Consider the following 18,603-nt stretch of genomic DNA (forward strand, 5'->3'; position numbering starts at 1 on the left):
AGGTTGCGGGGTTGCCCAGAGCCCAAATTATTGACCAGGACCCAGGCAGTGTGCTCTTGTTTTATAGGGACCTTAGGGATGTGGGCTTCTTGATTTTTCAGCCTGCCTTCTGGGGGAGGGGCCTGCCACACTGATATTCAGGCAACCCTGTTTGGGTAGAGTCTCCCTGTCCCCTCCGAGGGGGGATGGAGATGGGCACAATGTGAGCCAGTATTTCAGGGCTTTTCTTCTCTGGCTGCTTTCCTTGGAGCTTTTCTGTGACTCTTTTGAGATTCAGAGCAGCAGTGGCCGTATCCTAGCCTCTGTCTCAGGACAGAGAGATTGCAGTCCCCTCTCCGCTGAGCTCTCCTGGCCTCTTTAACTCTGTTTGTGTTTGTGCTGCTAAAAACCTTATAGCCAGCATCCCAGCCCTCACTTCCAGGGCTGGCACCTCTCTGTCCTTTGTGTTTCTAACACCGCCAGCTGCCAGCCGCCCCCACACAGGGTCCCGATCTCCTTGTTTCAGTGTGGTTCATGCGCAATCTGGAGCGCTGGTTTTCAGTTTGGTCACGCACTCGCTCCTGAGCTCCCAGTCTCAGTCTGATTTCAGTGAGCGCACCGGAGCGCCAGTTTTCAGTTTGGACTCTCACACATTCCCAGGCTCAGGGTCTCAGTCTGTTCTCTCACGGGTGCCCGTCTGTAAGTCCAGCCACTCCCCAGTGCAGGTGGCTATGGCTTCCCGGCACCCGAGCGTGGCGGCTCCCTCCCCTTTCCGTTTCTCTTCCGACATCTGTGCGAAGATTCACGGCTCCGCACTTCGTACCTCAATACTCAGTGCTGGAGATGTTCATTTGTATAGATCCAAATGCATCTTTCTGCATCTCAGGCTGGTTCTGTGGGTTTTCCGGATGGTCTGGTACCTATCCAGCTCAGCTTAGGGGACCAGCTGAAAAAGTGGACCCCTACTCCTCTGCCATCTTTGGGTCTTGTTTTTTTAATACATTCTGACACCCTCTGTCTTTTCATTGGAGCATTTAGTCCATTTATATTCAGAATAATAAGTATTTTTTATTATGTTATGTTAGTCACCATACAGTACTTCATTAGTTTTTGATGTAGTGTTCCATGTTTCATTGTTTGCATATAACACCCAGTGTTCATCGCAATACGTGCCTTCCTTAATACCCTGCTAACTTATTCCCCTACCCACTTCTGCTCTAAAACCCTCAGTTTGTTTCCTGGAGTCCATAGTCTATCATGGTTCATCTCCCCTCTTATTTTCCCCCCTTCGTTTTCCCCTTCCTTCTCCTGATGTCCTCCATGCTATTCCTTATGTTCCACATATAAGTGAACCCATATGATAATTGTCTTTCTCTGCTTGACTTATTTCGCTTAGCATAATCTCCTCCAGTTCCATCCATGTTGATGCAAATGGTGGGTATTCATCCTTTCTGGTGGCTAAGTAGTATTCCATTGTATGCATGGTCCACATCTTCTTTATCCATTCCTTTGTTGAAGGACATCTCGGCTCCTTCCACAGTTAGGCTATTGTGGACATTGCTGCTATGAATGTTGGGGTACCCATGTTCCTTCTTTTCACTACATCTCTGTTTTGGGGTTAAATACCTACTAGTACAATTGCTGGGACCTAGGATAGCTCTATTTTTAACATTTTGAGGAAACTGTATTCTGTTTTCCAGTTGTTTAAGGTATAAATAGAGGGTCTGTATTCTAGATTTTTCTTTTCTTTTGAGTCAGGCTTGGATGGCTATGTACTTACGCCTAGGACCACCTTTGCAGTATCCCATAGGTTTTAGACTGATATGTTTTCTTTCTTATTGGTTTCCATGAATTGTTTAAGTTCTTTAATCTCCTGGTTGACCCAAACATTCTTCAGCAGGATGGTCTTTAGCTTCCAAGTGTTTGGATTGCTTCCAATTTTTTTCTTGTGATTGAATTCCCATTTCAAAGCATTGTGGTCTGAACGCATGCACGGAATAATCTCAATCTTTTGGTATCAGTTGAGACCTGCTTTGTGACCCTGTGTGTGGTCTATTCTGGAGAAAGTTCCATGTGCATTGGAGAAGAATGAGTATACTGTTGTTTTAGGGCGTAGATATTTACAATTGTTTGATCTTCTTGTTGGATAGACCCTTTAAGTATGATATAGTGTCCTTCTGTTTCTCTTACTACAGTCTTTAGCTTAAAATCTAATATGTCTGGTATGAGAATTGCTACCCCAGCTTTCTTTTGAGGTCTGTTGGTATGAAAAATGGCTCTCCATCCCCTCACTTTCACTCCGGATGTATCTTTATGTTCAAAATGAGTCTATTTTAGACAGCATATGGATAGATCATGTCTTTTTTTATCCAATCTGCAATCCTGTGCTCCCTCAAGGAAGCATTTAGGTCATTCACATTGAGAGTGATTATTGAGAGATAAGATTTTAATGTCGTTATGTTGCCTGTGAAGTCCTTGCTTCTATATTTTGTCTCTGTAAATTTCTGTTCTGTATCACTCTTGGGGTCTTTCTACTTTTATTTAAAAAAAAAAACTTAATATTTTTTGCAGGGTTGGCTCAGTGGTCACATAGCCTTTCAGTTTCTCCCAGTCTTGGAAGCTCCTTTTCTCTCCATCCATTCTGAATGACAGCCTCAGTGGATAAAGTATCCTTGGCTGCATGTTCTTCTCTTTTAGTACCCTGAATATGTCTTGCCAGCCCTTTCTGCCTTGTCAGATGTCTGTGGATAGGTCTGACGTTATTCTGATGTTCCTCCCTCTGTACCTAGAAATCTCTTACCCTAGCTGCTTTCAAGATTGTTTCTTTTGTTCTTAGATTTGCGAATTGAACTTTTATATGTCATGGCATTGGTCTGTTCACATTGATCTTGGGAGGGGTCCTCTCTGCTTCTTGGACACGAATGCTTGTTGGCTTCCCTACATTAGGGAAGTTCTCATCTATGATTTGCCCAAATATACCTTCTAGAACTCTCTCTTTCTCCACACCCTCAGGGAACCCAATAATCCTGACATTGGAACGTTTCATGGGGTCATTAATCTCTCTTAGTCTGATCTCCCTGATCTCCCAGCTTTAAGCTGTTTTTTTCCATGCCTCGTCAGTTTCCTTCTTTTTTTGTGTTTTGGTGTTGAGTTTCATAAGTTTTTATAGGTTTTTCATACTACCCTTTATCCGATAAGATGTTTACAAATATCTTCTCCCATTCCATAGATTGCCTTTTACTTTTGGTAACTGTTTCCTTTGCTGTGTAAAAGGTTTTTATCTTGAGGAAGTCCCAATAGCTCATTTCTGCTTTTGTTTCCCTTGCCATTGGAGATGTGTCTACCATCAATTTGCTGTTGCTGAGGTCAAAGAGGTTGCTGCCTGTGTTCTCCTAAAGGATTTTGATGGATTCCTGTCTCACATTTAGGTCTTTCATGCATCTTCTTCCTTAATTTCCTGGCTCATCTTTTCACTTTTTTAGTAGAATTCTCTTTAACATCCAAGTGTTTGAATTGCTTCCAAATTTCCTAATGCAATTGAGTTCAATTTCAAAGCAGTGTGATCTGAACATATGCAGGGAATAATCCCAATCTTTCATTACTGGTTGAGACCTGACTTGTGACCCAGTACATGACCTATTCTGGAGAATGTTCCATGTGTACTGAAGAGGAATGTGTATTCTATTGTTTTAGGATGGAATGCTCTGTGTGTGTATGTGTGTGTGTATATATATATATACACACATCTGGTCCAGTGTGTCATTCAAAACCCTTGTTTTTTTTAAATATTTTATTTATTTATTCGACAGAGCTAGAGACAGCCAGCGAGAGAGGAAACACAAGCAGGGGGAGTGGTAGAGGAAGAAGCAGGTTCATAGCGGAGGATCCTGATGTGGGACTCGATCCCAGGACTCCAGGATCACGCCCTGAGCCGAAGGCAGACGCTTAACTGCTGTGCCACCCAGGTGCCCCCAAACCCTTGTTTCCTTGCTGATCTTCTGCTTAGATGTTCTGTCCATTGCTGTGAGTGGGGTGTTGAAGTCTCCTACTATTATTGTATTATTATCAATGTACTTCTTTAATTTGGTTATTAATTGGTTTATATAATTGGTTGCTCCCAAGTTAGGAGCATAAACATTTATAATTGTTAGATCTTCTTGTTGTATAGACCCTTTAAGTATGATATAGTGTTCCTCTTCATCTTTTACTACAGTCTTTGGTTTAAAATTTAATTTGTCTGATATAAGGATTGCTACTCCAGCTTTCTTTGGATGTCCATTAGCATGAGAAATGGTTCTCCACTACTCATTTTCAATCTGGATGTGTCTTTATGTCTAAATTGAATCTCTTGTAGACAGCATATGGATGAGTCGCTTTTTTAACCAATCTGATACCCTGTGTCTTTTGAGTGGAGCATTTAGCCCATTTACTTTCAGAGTAACTATTGGAAGATCCGAATTTATTAACATTGTATTACTTGTAAAGTCTGTGTTTCTGTAGATTGCTTCTGTTTCTTTGTGGTCTATGTTATTTTGAGGCTCTCCCTTCGCTTACAGGTTCCCCTTTATTATTTCTTTCAGGGCTCGTTTAGTGATTACAAATTCTTTTATTTTCTGTTTGTACTGTAAGCTCTTTATCTCTACTTCCAATCTGGATGACCACCTTGCTGGTTAAAGTATTCTCGGCTGAATATTTTTCACATTTAGCATGTTAAATATATTATACCAGTCATTTTTGTCCTGTCATGTCTTGTGGACAGGTCTATTGTCAGCCTTACGTGTCTGCACTTGTAGGTTAAGGACTTTTTCTCCTGAGCTCCTTTCAGGATTCTATCTTTGTATTTTGTAAGTTTCATTGTACTATGTTGGGATGTTGACCTGTTTTTCCTGATTTTGGGGGGATATCTGTGTACTCTAAGACTTGAATGCCTATTACATTCCCCAGATTAAGGAAGTTCTCATCTATAATTTGTTCAAATAATCCTTCTGCCCTTTTTGACTGCTCTTCTTCTGGGACTCCTAGGATATGGATTTTATTTCAATCTATGGAATTGCTGAGTTCCCAATGGCCACTTTCGTGATCTACTAGTTTTCTTTCCTTCATCTTTTCACCTTCATTATTTTCCATAATTTTATCTTGTATATCATGTATCCTCTCTCCCCTTCTTTAGTTCTCATACTATTATATCGAGTCTCTTCCATCTCAGTTATAGCATTTTTTCTTTCTTTTTTTATAGAAAGCATATTTTTTAAAGATTTTATTTATTTATTTGACAGAGATAGAGACAGCCAGTGAGAGAGGGAACACAAGCAAGGGGAGTGGGAGAGGAAGAAGCAGGCTCCCAGTGGAGGAGCCTGATGTGGGGCTCAATCCCAGAACGCCGGGATCACGCCCTGAGCCTAAGGCAGACACTTAATGACTGACCCACCCAGGCACCCCCTATAGAAAGCATATTTTTAAAATTTAAATTCAATTTACTTAAGACATACTACATTATGCATTTTGGAGGGAAAATTTAGTGATTCATCAATTGAGTATAGCACCCAGTGCTCATTATATCAAGTGCCCTCCTTAATGGCCATCACCCACCTACACCATTCCCCCCCTCCTCCCCTCCAGAAACTGGTTGTTCTCTACAGATAAAGATTCTCTTATGGTTTGCCTCCAACTCTATTTTCATCTTATTTTATTTTTTCTTCCCTTCTCATGTTCTCCTTTTTTTGTTTCTTAAATTACACATCTGAGTGAAATCATATGGTATTTGTCTTTCTCTGTCTGACTTATTTTGCTCAGTATAATACCCTCTAGTTACAACCACCTCATTTCAAATGGCAAGATTTCATTCTTTTTGGTGGCTGAGTAATCTTCCATATATATATATTATATATATAATATATATAGGCCTTGTATGCTACCTTTTCACTATACATTTATCTGTCAATGGACCTCTCAGGACTTTCCATAGTTTGGCTATTGTGGACATTGCCGCTATAAGCATTGGGGTCCATGTTCCCCTTCAAATCACTATGTTTGTATCCTTTGGATAAATACATAGTAAAGCAATTACTGGGTCATAGGGTAGTTCTGTTTTTAACATTGTCAGGAATCTCCCTACTGCTTTCCAGAGTTGATGTACGAGTTTGCATTCCCTAGAAGAGTATAAGAGGTTTCCTTTCTCTGCATCCTACCCAACATCTATTGTTTCTTGGGTTGTTAATTTTAGCCATTCTGAGTTGTATGAAGTGCTATCTCATTGTGGTTTTGATTTGCATTTTCCTGATGCCAACAAAGTGATGTGGAGTATTTCTTCATGTGTATGATACCCATTTGTATTCCTTTTTGGAGAAATGTGAATTCCTCTCTTATCCCAATTACATTTTTTCTTTTTTATTACAATAATTTTTTCTAATGTTAGTCACCATACAGTATATCCTTAGTTTTTGATGTAATGTTCCATGATCCATTATTTGTGTATAACACCCAGTGCACCATGCAATATGTGCCCTCCTTAATACCCATCACCGGCCTATCTCAGTCCCCCACCCCCTCCCCTCTGAGGCCCTCAGTTTGTTTCCCAGAGATCATAGTCTCTCATAGTTCATTCCCCCTTCTGTGCCCCCCTTCATTCTTCCCTTCCTTCACCTACCGATCTTCCTGCTATTTCTTATGTTGTATAAATGAGTGAAACCATATGATAATTGCCTTTCTCTGCTTGACTTATTTCGCTTAACATTATCTCCTCCAGTCCCATCCATGTTGCTGCAAATGTTGGGTAATCATTCCTTTTTCAAGGCTGAGTAATATTCCATTGTATATATGGACCACATCTTCTTAATTCAGTCATCTGTTGAAGGGCATCTTGACTCCTTCCACAATTTGGCTATTGTGGACAATGCTGCTATGAACATTGGGGTGCATATGGCACTTCTCTTCACTACGTCTGTATCGTTGGGGTAACTACCCAGAAGTGCAATTGCTGGATCATAGGGGAGCTCCATTCTTAACTCTTTAAGGGACCTCCACACTGTTTTCCAAAGTGGCTGTACCAACTTGCGTTCCCACCAACAGTGTAAGAGGGATCCCCTTTCTCCACACCCTCTCCAACATTCGTTGTTTCCTGCCTTGTCAATTTTTGCCATTCTAACTGACGTAAAGTGGTATCTCAATGTGGTTTTGACTTGAATCTCCCTGATGGCTAATGATGTTGAACATTTTTTCATGTGTCTGTTAGTCATTTGTATGTCTTCATTGGAAAAGTGTCTGTTCATATCTTTTGCCCATTTTATGATTTGTTTGTTTCTCGTGTATTGAGTTTCAGAAGTTCTTTGTAGATCTTGGATACCAGTCTTTTATCTGTAGTGTCATTCGCAAATATCTTCTCCCATTCCGTGGGCTGCCTCTCAGTTTTTTGACTGTTTCCTTGGCTGTGCAGAAGCTTTTGATCTTGATGAAGTCCCACAAGTTCATTTTTGCTTTTGTTTCTCTTGCCTTTGGAGATGTGTCATGAAAAAAGTTGCTGTGGCCGATGTCAAAGAGGTTGCAGCCCATGTTCTCCTCTATGATTACTTCTTCTCCTAGCTTCCCCCATCTTAGGAAACGGCTCCATCATTCACCCAGTTTCTGTATATCCAAGTGTTTATGCGTCTTAAGGTCTATGCGTCTTAGGGTCTATGTACCACAATGTTTTTTGTATTTCAATTTCTCTTTATGCCTGTAAGTGAGTGCGTCAGCGTCTGTGTGCCCCAGTGTCTGTGTGTCACAATGCCAGAATGTTGGTTGTGTACCTCAGTTCAATGTTTCTGTGTGCCCTAGTGTTTTTGTACGGGCATCTGTGTGTCTCGATATCTGTGAAAAGAGTGTCTGTATGTCCCAGTGTCTGTATCCCCGCATCTGTAAGTTCCAGTGTCTATGTGTTTTCCTGTCTGTGCATGTCCCAATGACTGTATGTTCCAGTGTCTGTGTCAGGGCCTGTATGTTCCAGGGTTTGTGTGTTCCAAAGTAAGCATGTTGCAGTGTGCTTATGTGTTTCAGTGTTGTGTGTGCTTTAGTGTCTGTACTCCTGTTTCTCTGTGTTTGGGTCAGCGTATCTTAGTGTCTGTATGTTTCAATGACTATGTCCCTGTGTCAGCATGGTGTAGTATGTCTGAGTTTCAGTGTTTCTGTGTGCCTCAGGGACTATATCCCTGTGTCTGTATGTCCTAGTGTTTCTGTGTCCCAGAATTTGTAGGTTTAAGTGTTGGCAACCAGTGTTTGTATATCTCATGGTCTATATGTTTTTTGGTGTCTGTACCTCCCAGTTTCTGAGAACCCCAGTGTTTGTGTGTTCCATTACCTACGCATTGCAACGTCGTGTGTGTCAGTGTCTGTATGTCTCAGCAGTCATTTGTCTCTGTCTGTGCATCCTGTTTCCCTGTGCTTGGATGTCCCAGTGACGGTATTCCTCAGTGTCTCTACATTCAAATGTCTATGTGTCTCAGGGGCTGTGTCCCAGTGTTATACCCCCCACATCTCTGTGTATCTCAGTGTTTATGTATCCCAGTGTCTGTGAACCTCCATGTCTACAAATCCCAATTTCTGCTTCTACCCCTGACTGTGCATCTGTGTCTGTATCAAAATGACTGTGTGTCACAGTGTGTGTGTTTTTTTCCAGTGTCTGCAGATCATAGTTTCTCTGTACTCTAATGTCTGGGTGTCCCCAGTATCTGTTCATGTCCTAATGACTGTATGTTCTAGTGTCTGTGTGTCTTGGTATCTGCGCATGTTCCGGTATCTGTGTTCCTCAGTTTCTATATGTCCCAGTTTGTGTAGCTTGACCATTTGCATGTTACATGTGTCTATTACTTTCAGTGCTTCCGTGTACCTCAGTATCTGTAGCCCAGTGTCTGTGTATCACAGTGTCTGTTTGACCCAGTGTCTTCATGGCCCAGTTCTGTGTAGTCCCATGGCTGTATGTGCCACTGCCTGCGTAAGCCTCTATAACTGTATATCCCAGGGTGTGTCCCAGTTTCTGTGTGTCCCAATGCCACTGTACCTCAGTGTATGTATATTCCAGTGTTTGCTTGTTCCACTATTTGTGAGTCAAAGTGTCTGTGTGTCTCAGTGTTTTTTGTCCGTCCTTGTGTCTGTGTGCCTCAATGCCTGTATCCTATTGTCTGTGTGTCCCAGTATTGGCATGCTACTGTGTGTCTCTGAGTTTCAGCTTTTGTGTGCTTTGGTCTTCATACCCCAGTTTCCTTGTGTCTCAAAGGTGTGTGTACCCCAGTGTGTGTGTGTCCATCTCAGGTTCTATGTGTCCCTCTGTGTATCCCAGTGTCTGTATGTACCAGCACCTGTGTGGCAGTGTCAGCATCCCTGGGTGTTCTGACATCTAGTGTCTGTGTGTTTGTATATGTGTTCTAGTGTCTGTGTGCTTGTGTGTATACCTGTGTCTCTCTGTGTGTTAGTGGTTGCCCATGTTTCTTAATGGCTGTGTGCATCTTACTATTTATATGAGCAAGTGTCCTGCTGTGTTTCCATGTCTGCATATTTCAGTTTCCCAAGGTTTCTGCATCCCAGGGTCTCTGTGCTCTGGTGTCTGTGATTTCCATTGTATATTGTGGTCTAGTATCTGATGTCCTTGACCCCCTGTAAGTCTGTGAGTCTCTGTGTCCCATTCTTTATGCATCCCTGTGTTGTACATCCTATTAGTCTCTGCATCAGTGTCTGTATATCACCATCTCTGAGTGTCCCTGAGTCTCTGCCTGTATTCTGTGGCTTCTGTGTTCTTGTCTCTGTGTGTCCCTCATCACTGTGTTTCAGTGTCTGTGCATGCTTGTCCTTGAAGGTACTTGATTTTCTGCATATCCAGAGCCTCTTCAATCTAGTGTCTGTGTCTTCCTGTCTCTGTGTGCCCATAGATCTCTGTGTCTCAGTGTCTGGAAACCCAACAATTTTGTGTGTTTGAGTGTTCGTGGATCCCTTCTTCTGTGCATCACTGAGTTTTGGGTATTCCTGATTCTTTACATGTCCTTGAATCTTTGCTCGTTCCCGAGTCTTTGTGTGTCCTCGAGTCATTGTGCCTCCCTGAGTCCGTATGTCCCTAAATTGTTACATGTCCCTGAGCCTTAGCTTGTGAACTAGCGTCTGTGCATCTCTGTATCTGGATGCCCATGAGCCTCTCTGTTCTAGTGCCAGTGTCTCTGTGTTTCTATCTCTGTGCATCCTCAAGTCCTTGCATATCCTTGAACCACTGTGATCCACTGGAAGTGTGTCTCAGGGTCTCTACATTCCCATATCTGGGTGTCTCTGAGCCTCTGTGTTGCAGTGTCTGTGCTCGTGAATCTGCGTATGCCTCCTTCCATGTACCTTTTGTTGGTGAGTATCTGAGTCTGTGCATCTCTGGGACTTTGTTCTTCACGTCCGTGATTTGGTATTTGGTATTTACTGTAATTCCCCATTTACTTTCCCCAGTTTTGGCCAGTGTCTCTGATGTTGCTGTGACAGTGTCTTAAGTTGTTCTGTGACTCAATACCTCTGTTTCTCAGTCCCTGCCTCATTTTCTCTAGGTCCCCACAGCTGTGTTCTTCTTCTTATGCATCTATTTTCCAGGGTGCTTCTCTGCATCTGATTCTCTTACCTTCTTGCTCTGACCCTGCTTTGTTTTGATCTGACTCACCATCTCTTTGTTCCTGTCTCACTGCTTGTGCCTGGTGTCTGATCAATGTCTTTTTTAAAAAAGTTTTTATTTAAATTCCAGTTTGTTAACATACTGTGTGTTACTTTCAGGTGTACGATATAGTGATTCAACACTTCCATACATCACCGGTGCTTATCACAACAAGTGCACTCCTTAATCCCCATCACCTATATAATCCTCCTCCCCCTTCTGGTAATCATCAGTTTGTACTCTATAGTGAAGAGTCTGTTTCTTGGTTTCCCTCTCTCTCTGTTTTTTCTCCCTTTTGTTCCTTTGTTTTGTTTCTTAAGTTCCACATGAATGAAATCATATGGTATTTGTCTTTCTCTGACTGACTCATTTCGCTTAGCATAATGCTCAGTTGCTCCATCCATGTCATTGCAAATGGCAAGATTTCACTTTTATGGCTGAGTAATATTCCAATATGTATATATACCACATCTTCTTTTTTTATTATAATAATTTTTTATTATATTATGTTAGTCACTGTACAGTACATCCCTAGTTTTTGATGTAAAGTTCCATGATTCATTACTTGCGTATAACACCCAGTGCACCATCCAATACGTGCCCTCCTTAATACCCATCACCAGCCTATATATACCACATCTTCTTTATCTACTCATCAGTCGATGGGCACTTGGGCTGTTTCCATAAGTTGGCTATTGTAAATAATGCTGCTATAAACATCGGGGTGCCTATATCCATTCAAATTAGTATTTTTGGATACCTTGGGTAAATACCTAGTAGTGCACTTGACAGATTGTAGGGCAGTTGCCCTTTTAACTTTTTGAGGAAAATCCATACTGTTTTCCAGAGTGGCTGCACCGGTCAGCATTCCCACTGACAGTGTAAGAGGGTTGCCCTTTCTCCACATCCTCGCCAACACCTGCTGTTTCCTGTATTCTTGATTTTAGCCATTCTGACAGGTGTGAGGTAGTAGCTCATTGTGGTTTTCATTTGCATTTCCCTGATGATGAGTGATGTTGAGCATCTTTTCATGTGTCTGTTAGCCATCTGGATGTCTTCTTTGGAAAAATGTCTATTCAGGTCTTCTGCCTATTTTTTTTTTTAAGCGGATCATTTGCTTTTTGGGTGTGGAGATTTATAAGTTCTTCATAGATTTTAGATACTAACCCTTTATCAGATATGCCATTTGCAAATATCTTCTCCCATTCTGAAGTTTTGTTGTTTCCTTCGCTGTGCAGAAGTGTTTTATCTTGATGAAGTCCCAATAGTTTATTTGTGTTTTTGTTTCCCTTGCCTCCGGAGACATATCTAGTAAGATGGTGCTATGGCCAATGTCAAGGAGGTTACTGCCTGTGTTCTCCTGTAGGATTTTGATGGATTCCTGTCTCACATTTAGGTCTTTCGTCCATTTTGTGTATAGTGTAAGAAAGTGCTCCAGTTTCATTCTTTTGCCTGTTGCTGTCCAGTTGTCCCAACACCATTTGTTGAAGAGACTGTCTTTTTCCCACTGGATATTCTTTCCTGCATTGCTGAAGATTGGTTGACCATATAGTTGTGGGTCCATTTCTGGGTTTTTATTCAGTTCCATTGATCTATGTGTCTGTTTTTGTGCTGGTACCATAGTTTCTTGATCACTACAGTTCTGTAATATAACTTGAAGTCCACAATTGTGATGCCTCCAGTTTTGCTTTTCTTTTTCAAGATTGCTTTGGCTCTTTGGGGTCTTTTGTGGTTCCACACAAGGTTTAGGACTGTTTGTTCTAGCCCTGTGAAAAATGCTGTTGGTATTTTGAGAGGGATTGCCTTGAATGTGTAGGTTGCTTTGGGTAGTATAGGCATTTTAACGATATGTGTTCTTCCAATCCATGAGCATGGAAAGTCTTTCCATTCCTTTGTATCCTCTTCAATTGCTGTTATCAGTGCTTTATAGTTTTCAGAGGGCAGGTCTTTCACCTGTTCCGTTAGGCTTATTCCTAGGTATCTTATGCTTTTGGGTGCAGTTGTAAATGGGGACAATTCCTTGACTTCTCTCTCTGCTGCTTCATTATTGGCGTATAGAAATGCAACAGATTTCCGTATATTGATTTTTGTGTCCTGTGACTTTACTGAATTCGTACATCAGTTTGAGCAATGGTTGGGGGGAGTCTTTTGGGTTTTCGATATAGAGTATCATGTCTTTTGCAAATATCAAAAGTTTTATTTCTTCCTTAAGGATTTGGATGTCTTTTATTTCCTTTTGTTGTCTGATTTCTGTGGCTAGGACATCCAATACTGTGTTAAATCACAGTGATGAGAGTGGACATCCCTGTCTTGTTCCTAACTGAAGAAGAAAAGCTCTCAGTTTTTGCCCATCGAGGATGATATTAGCTGTGGGTTTTTCATATATGATCTTTGCTAAGTTCAGGTATGTTCCCTCTACTCAGTTGATGGCTTTTATCATGAATGAATGTTCTACTTTATCAGATGCTTTTTCTGCATCTATTGAGAGGACCATATGGTTCTTATCCTTTCCTTTATTAATGTGGTGTATCACATTGATTGATTTGCAAATATTGAATGACCCTTGCATCCCAGGAATAAATCCCACTTGATCCCAGGGAATGATTCTTTTAATGTACTGTGGGATTGAATTTGCTAATATTTTCTTGAGAATTTTTACATCCGTGTTCATCAGGGATATTGGCCTGTAGTTCTCTCTCTCTCTCTCTCTCTCTCTCTCTCTCTCTCTCTTTCCCCTGCTACAGTCGTTGTCTGGTTTTGGAATCAGGGTAATGCTGACCTCATAGAATGGATTTGGAGGGTTTTCTTCCATTTCTGTTTTTTGGAATAGTTGAAGAAGAATAGGTATTAAGTCTTCTTTTCATGTTTGGTAGAACTCCTCTATGAAGCTCTCTGGTCCTGGACATTTGTTTTTTGGGAGATTTTTTATTACTGATTCAGTTTCTTTGCTGGTTATTGGCCTGTTTGAGTTTTCTATTTCTTCCAGTTACAGTTTTGGTAGTTTATATGTTTCTAGGAATTTATCCATTTCTTCCAGGTTCTCCAGGTCATTGTCATATTATTTTTCATAATATCCTCTTATACTTGCTTGTATTTCTGTGGTGTTGGTTGTCATTTCTCCTCTCTCATTTGTGATTATATTTATTTGGGTCCTTTCTCATTTCTTTTTTATAAGTCTAGATAGGGATTTACCAATTTTATTAATTTTTTTCAAAGAACCATCTCCTGGTTTCATTGATCCATTTTATTGTGTTTTTGTTGTCGTTGTGATGGTGTTGTTGTTGTTGTTGTTGTTGCTGTTGTTGTAGTTTTAGTTTCTATGTCACTTACTTCTGCTCTAATCTTCATTATCTCCCTTCTTCTGCTGGCTTTAGGCTTGTTTGTTGTTCTTGTTCCAGCTCCTTTTGGTGTAAGGTTAGGTTGTTTATTTGAGATTTTTCTTGCTTTTTAAGGTAGGCCTGTATTGGTATATGCTTCCCTCTTATGACTGCTTTTGCTGCATCCCAAAGGTTTTGAACTGTCATGTTTTCATTTTCATTTGTTTCCATGTAGTTTTAAAATTTCATCTTTAATTTCCTGGTTGGCCCATTCACTGGCTAGGAGCATGCTGTTTAACCTCCACCTATTTGTGGTCTTTCCAAATGTTTTTTTCTGGTTGACTTCAAGTTTCATACTGTCATGGTCAGAAAAGATGCATGGTATGATCTTGATCTTTTTGTACTTGTTGAGGCCGGATTTGTGATCCAAGATGTGAACTATTTTGGAGAATATTCCATGTGCACTCCAAAAGACTGTGTATTCTGCTGTTTGGGATGAAATGTCCTGAATATAGCTGTTAAGTCCATCTGGTCCAAGGTGTCATTCAAAGCCATTCTTTCCTTGTTGATCTTCTGCTTAGATGATCTGTCCATTGTTGTAAGTGCAGGGGTGTTAAAGTCCCCTACCATTATTGTGCTATTATCAATGAGTTCCTTTATCTTTGTTATTAGTTGTTTTATATATTTGGGCACTCCCAAGTTGGGGGCATAAATATTTACAATTGTTAGATCGTCTTGGTGGATAGTCCCCTTTACTATGACATAGCGCCCTTCTTCATCTCTTCTTACAGTCTTTGGTTTAAAATGTAGTTTGTCTGATGTAAGTATTGCTACTCTGGCTTTCTTTGGATGTCCACTTGCATGATAAATCTTGCTCCATCCCCTCACTTTGAATCTGAAGGTGTCTTTAGGTCTACAGTGAGTCTCATGTAGGCAGCACATAGATGGGTCTTGGAGTTTTACCCATTCTGACACCCTATGTCCTTTGATTGGAGCGTTTTGTCCATTTACATTCAGACTAATTATTCATATATATGAATGCCTTGGTGCCTTTTTATTGCTTGTTTTGTCATTGTTTCTGGACATTTTCTCGGTTTCTTTCTTGTCTTTGTCACTTTTGGTCTTCCCTTCCCACTCAAAGTGTCCCCTTTAATGTTTCTGCTTTAATGGTCACCATCTCCTTTAGTTTTTGTTTGTCTGGGAAACTCTTATCCCTCCTTCTATTCTGAATGATAGCCTTGCTAGATAGAGAATTCTTGGCTGAAGATTTTTCCCTTTCAGCATGTTGAATATATCATGCCACTCCCTCCTGGCTTGTCAAGTTTCTGTGGAGAGCGCTACTGCTAGCTGTATGGGTCTTCCCTTGTAGGTTAGGGATTTCCTTTGTCTCGCTGCTTTTCGGATTTTTTTTCTTTATCACTCTATTTTGCAAGTTTCACTACAATATTGTCTTGGTGTTGGCTTGTTTTTGTTGATTTTGTTGGGAGTTCTCTGTGCGTCCCAGAACTGGAGGGGATTCTTCTGTCTGTTTTTTCTGTCTGTTTCCTTCCCCAGGTTTGGGAAGTTTTCAGCTATTATTTCCTCAAATAAACCTTCTGTCCCCTTTTCTCTCTTATTCTTCTTCCTCTGGGACTTCTATGATAGGAATGTTATTACGTTTGATGGAGTCACGGCCTTCCCTCAGTCTACTGCTGTGAAACAAAATTTTTCTTTCTCTCTTTTGTTCAGCTTTATTATTTTCCATAGTTCTAGCTTCTCTATCACTTATTCATTCTTCTGCTTCTTCCATCATTGTGGTCATTACATCTGGTCAGTTTTGAATCTTAGTTATTGCATTTTTCATTTTGGTCTGATTGGTGTGTCTCCCTGATGTCTTCCAAGCTTTTCTCAAGCCCGGCTAGTATCCTTATGATTGTTGCTTTAAATTTTGGATCAGGTATATTACTTATATCTGTTTTGCTTAGATCTCTGGCCATGACCTTATTTTGTTCTTTCACTTGGGATGAATTCCTCCATTTGACATGTTGTCTAGGTCTCTGCCTTTGTCTGTGTGTGAGAATATCCAGTTATGTTTCCTGCTCATGAGAGTGATGGCTTTAAGAAGAAGAGGTCATGTAGTGTCCAGGGCCTGCCGCTTCAGGGAGTGTCTCTGGTGTGTGTTGTGTGCACTCTGCTGGAGTGTTTTGGCTGCTCTATCCTTCAGGGTAGTTGTCTGCAGGGGCTCTCTTTGCCTGCAGTGGGCAGTGTTTGGTCCTTTGCCAGAATGTGGTGAGTTTTAAGTAAGTGTGCTCTAGTCAGCTTGTTAGATGAGACCCGATACTACCTCTGCTGGAACTGAAGCCCTGCAGAACTCTCTGGTTGGGAGATGTGGTGTGCGCAAGGGTTTCTCTTGGTCTTCTGGGAAGGGGCCGTCTGCGCTGGGACTGGAGCAAGCTTGACTGAGAAGGGCAGTCCCTCCAGAGCGCAGGGGTGTGGGGCTTGGTTAGGCAGCCAGTGTGGGCGTGGTGTTGCTTCTGTAGGTGGCTCTGTGTTTATGCTGTGGGTCAGGGGAGGGAAATAGCACCAGCTAGCTTCTTTGTCCCCGGAGCAGCATCTCCATGAATACTGGCTCTCAGGGACACACTACGAGAAAAACAAATAAACGCTCCCACTGTGTGTCCCAGGTGTTTGTCAGATTGCTGTTTCCACACTGTCTGCCTTCAGGTCCTTTGCCTGCCTTCTCTCCAGGAGCAGCGCAGTGCCCTCCAAGTCTATTCCAGCCAAGCCCACTGATCTTTAAAACTCCAGCCTTTAAGCCCCCTTGGGTGCAAGAACTCATGAAATTCAGCCACTCTTGTTTTCCAAGCCAATGGCTTTGGGGGATACATTCTCTTTGAGCATTCCTCCGCGTGCTCCTCTCTCTCTTGCCTTCCTCCGTGACCACAGCTCCCTCTTCCCTGCAGCACCCAAGATCCTTTTCTCCCCTAGTCCATGTCTCCCCACTTCCTACCTTTCTCGATGTGGCCTCTTTTCTGCCTTTAGTTGTGGAGTTTGTTCTGTTAGTCTTTAGGTCTATTTCTGGGGTGTTCAGGATGATTTGATAATTATCCAGTTGTGGTTGTGTGACAATGTGAGCATAGCATTCTCCTACTCTGCTACCATCTTTGTTTTCTCCTACCCATGTCTTCTTATTTTTGAGCCACTCTCTGTGACCCTGTGCCTGATTCACTGTCCCCATCTCTTCATTTGTGGCCTTGGTTGCCTATTTGTGTGTTGCTATTTCTGGGTATCCCCAGGTTTATCTTTATTCTGTGTCTTTGCCTCCCTGCCTCTCTGGATAGATTTCCTTGTTACTGTGTCTCTGCCCATTTGTTTATGTTCTGTGTGTCTGTTTCTATGTGTCTAGGTTTCTTTGTTCCTATCTTGATCCTCCCAGACATGTTCCTGTGTATCTGTTCCCATTTCTAGCTTGTATCCATGTGGCTGTGTTTGTGGGTTCACATCCCCATGTCTACTTATTCTAGGATCTCTCTCTCTCTCTCTCTTTCTAAATTCCTGTGTCCCTATGTCACAGTGTCTCCATTATACCTGGGCCTCCAGCTTGCCTGTCTTTATGTCTCTCTGTCACCTAGCCTAACCCCTATGTCTTAGCTGGTGTTTGTCACAGTTGGGTGTCTGCATCCCCACATTTTTGCCGCTGGATCTCTGAATATATAAGTTTGTGCTCGGGTTTCTTTCATTTTTTTTATAATAATTTTTTATTATGTTATGTTAGTCACCTTACAGTATATCCTTAGTTTCTGTGGTTTCACTCTTAGTGTGCTCCTCTGAATGTGTCCATGTCCTTGGGTCTCTGTCACCAAGTCTTGGTGTGTGTAACATCTCTGTTTCTATGCTTTTGTAGATCTGTGGTCCTGTGTCTCTGTTTTCTCCTCTCATCCCCTATCCCGTGTCTGTAAGTCATCATGTCAGCATGTCTCTGTGTCTTTACTTCTTAGTTGTTGGTGTCTTGGACTGTGGTGTTGACCTATGTCTCCCCGGTTACCTCTGTGTCCCTGTGTCTCTATGTGTCACTGTGTGTCTTGACTCCTCTGCTTCTGTGTCTGGGTCTTTGTGCATCTCTCTCTCTCTCTCTCTTTCTCTGTCTCTCTTTTTAAGATTTTTTTCAGTAGTTCAAACAATTTCTTTTTCTTTTAGAATTTTTATTTAAATTCTAGTTAGTTAACATGCAGTACAATATTGGACTCAGGAATAGAATTCAGTGATTCATCACTTACGTACAACATCCAGTATTTTTTAAAGTAATCTCTACATCCCAATGTGGGGCTCAAACTCACAACCCCGAGATCAAGTGTCACATGCTCTACTGACTGAACCAGCCAGGAGCCCCAGAAAAAATAATAAGGTGACCAAGGGAATTATAGATATTTGATGAAGTCTGGGGCGGTTGGGGGGAGGGTGGGAAGGACATCTGAGCTGAGATCTAAGGTGTGATCTGGAATTTGAGTGGCAATGCAAGAGATGGGGATGGTAGACAGGGGGCAGGTCAGGGCAGGTCAGAGCGATTATCAAATAGAGCGAACCGCTTGAGAGAAGTCCCTGAGTGGAGATGGCGTCGAGTGAGGCTGGGCCCATTAGTGAATGGAGAGGAGGCTGGGGCGGGGGGCTAGAGTTTAGAGAGTG

The sequence above is a fragment of the Ursus maritimus genome (assembly GCF_017311325.1).
Source record: "Ursus maritimus isolate PB19 chromosome X unlocalized genomic scaffold, ASM1731132v1 scaffold_X1, whole genome shotgun sequence".
Taxonomy (NCBI): domain Eukaryota; kingdom Metazoa; phylum Chordata; class Mammalia; order Carnivora; family Ursidae; genus Ursus; species Ursus maritimus.